Raw genomic sequence first — 2172 nt, forward strand, 5'->3', positions numbered from 1 at the left:
AAATAACACAGCCAGTCTGGATTGTGTTGTCTTTGGGATTTTTTTTTTTGGTTTTTGTTATTTCTTTAAAATTTATTGTAACTTACATTTTTCAACACAACACAATTCACAAGGCTTTTAACCTCTAAGGTGTTAACACATTGTATTAAAGACATTAGTAAAAATTATACCCACTTAAATTGTTAGAAACTGTTTGCAGACATATTTTTTTGAAAGGGGAAATAGTAGGCCAATGATGAGCTACCAATTACTAGAAACATTAAACCAGCTGAACACTGAATTTTTGGGGGGTCTGTGCATATTTTAAATACCCTTGTAAGTTGTCAGAATTAAATGTAAGAAGTTTCTTGAGAGAGAACAGAAATCACATAGTGAAAAGCTCACCTGCTTGCTAAGGTGCAGACTGTCCTGGTGACAAGTTGCACACCTAGAACTGAGCTGCTGACACACAGTAGGAATGCTAGGTCAATCAAGCAACAAAACTCTAAGGCTGACACATTGTACTGATAAAGGGAAAAACAGCAGTTGACTAAAACTCCTAAGTCCTTTGCAACAGTAAGGAAAACTCTACAGACACCGGAGGAGAGACTCCAAAGTACACTAATCTGGCAAGAGAATATACCACATAGGCCACTGTTAAACCACTACTTAAGAGCAACATGGCTGACATGCCTTAAAATACATACTTGTACTTCTGAAAGAAGTTTGGAGCTTCAAAAATTTGCACCACTCTGCCTTACTCAGCAAAATTTCATCTGTGATAGCAAGACCATGTTTAAACTCCCCAACCACGACCATCCATGTTGAAACGGACACATTGTCCATGGAGTTCTGCTGTGGGTATGCTGGTGTAATTATAGGCATAATATGGTACCTATCACTGGGGTTTACCCTTGGGTCCCACATAGGCAAATTAAGATTGCATTCTTCAGGCTATTACAATAGCACTGGATTTGGCCCTTCCCATTTAGAAAATACCAAGAAAAATCTATGTACAAGAGTTGATGCCATTGCATTTGGATAAAGCTGGCAAGTTCTTGCTACTAGCATAGCCCAGGAAACACAACCGAAGAAACCTAGTATATTGGAATAGATGTTGTACCGTTTGGCCCACAGTTTGATGGCTCTCAGAGTTAACCTGAAGTTGTCAATGTTTGGTACTAGATGTAAAATCTCATCGGTTACCCTGCAACCATTAAGGCTTCTTATGCATCTTGTATCTAGGTTTTTAAGCAGACGGTCATCTCGTAGGTCCAAATCTTCTGGAATAGTCTGCAGTGCTAATCTTGAAAACAAAATATCAATCTCTATTCCATCAAAATAGAGTTTGATAACTGGTACAAATGCCTCTTCAACAGCTCTTAAGTCTTTTACTTCTTGTAATTTCAATTTATAATACAATGAGGTGAAAAAGTCACTCCGATCAACATGTCTTGGTGCAACACACAATGCATCAATATCGGCACCTTTTGTATGTACTCCTAGTCTGTAAGATCCAAATGTAAAAATTTTTCCTCCAACAATTTACAGATTGTGGAAGATTCTTGCTTTCACTGATTTCTCGTATCCATTCTTTCACCAGGTTATTTAATTTTCCCAAAATTAAAATCCTGTGCTGCAGTTCCTCTTCTTCTTCAAAAACCCCAAAGGGCTTCAGAGTCTCATGAGTTTCTGTGTGAGTAGGCAGTCAGTCTCCTTGGGGGCCGCTAAGCTGATAGGAGAGGTAATGCTATAGTGCCTCTGTTGGTGCTGTGTTTGTTGGGATCCCTGCGTTGTAACTGGAAAAGGCATCATCTCCTGCACTGGCACCACCCAGTCACTCACCACCGCCTATGCTGCCGCCCTGGGCATGATCCACCTAGGCGGGAGGGACCGACCTGCCTCAGCCCTAGGGCCAACACAGTCCCACAATCGGCCCCACTGCTTTAAATGCTTCTCCTCCTTCCCCTTCATCCTAACATGGCACCCAAGCGCTACCAAAACAACATTCTAGAACCATCTTTCGGATTTTTAACTGGAGAGAGAGATTTGATTATAAAGGCTCCTCAGTTAAACCAATATGTATATTTTAAAGGTATCTTGACTTTAAAATTTGTGTCTAGGAATATGTTGCTTTGGAAAAGACGTTCTACTTTTGTTTCCACAGAAGATTAGAACCTGTGGATTGCTTCT

The 2172-nt window shown here is 40.1% G+C and overlaps 1 pseudogene; it reads right to left on the reverse strand.

The window, feature by feature from the left end:
- Positions 1-737: 737 nt before the first annotated feature.
- Positions 738-1791, reverse strand: LOC131894532 (poly(A) polymerase alpha-like; annotated as a pseudogene).
- Between the last annotated feature and the right edge of the window lie 381 nt (positions 1792-2172).

The sequence above is a fragment of the Peromyscus eremicus genome, chromosome 1 (genome assembly GCF_949786415.1).
Source record: "Peromyscus eremicus chromosome 1, PerEre_H2_v1, whole genome shotgun sequence".
NCBI classification, from domain to species: Eukaryota; Metazoa; Chordata; class Mammalia; order Rodentia; family Cricetidae; genus Peromyscus; species Peromyscus eremicus.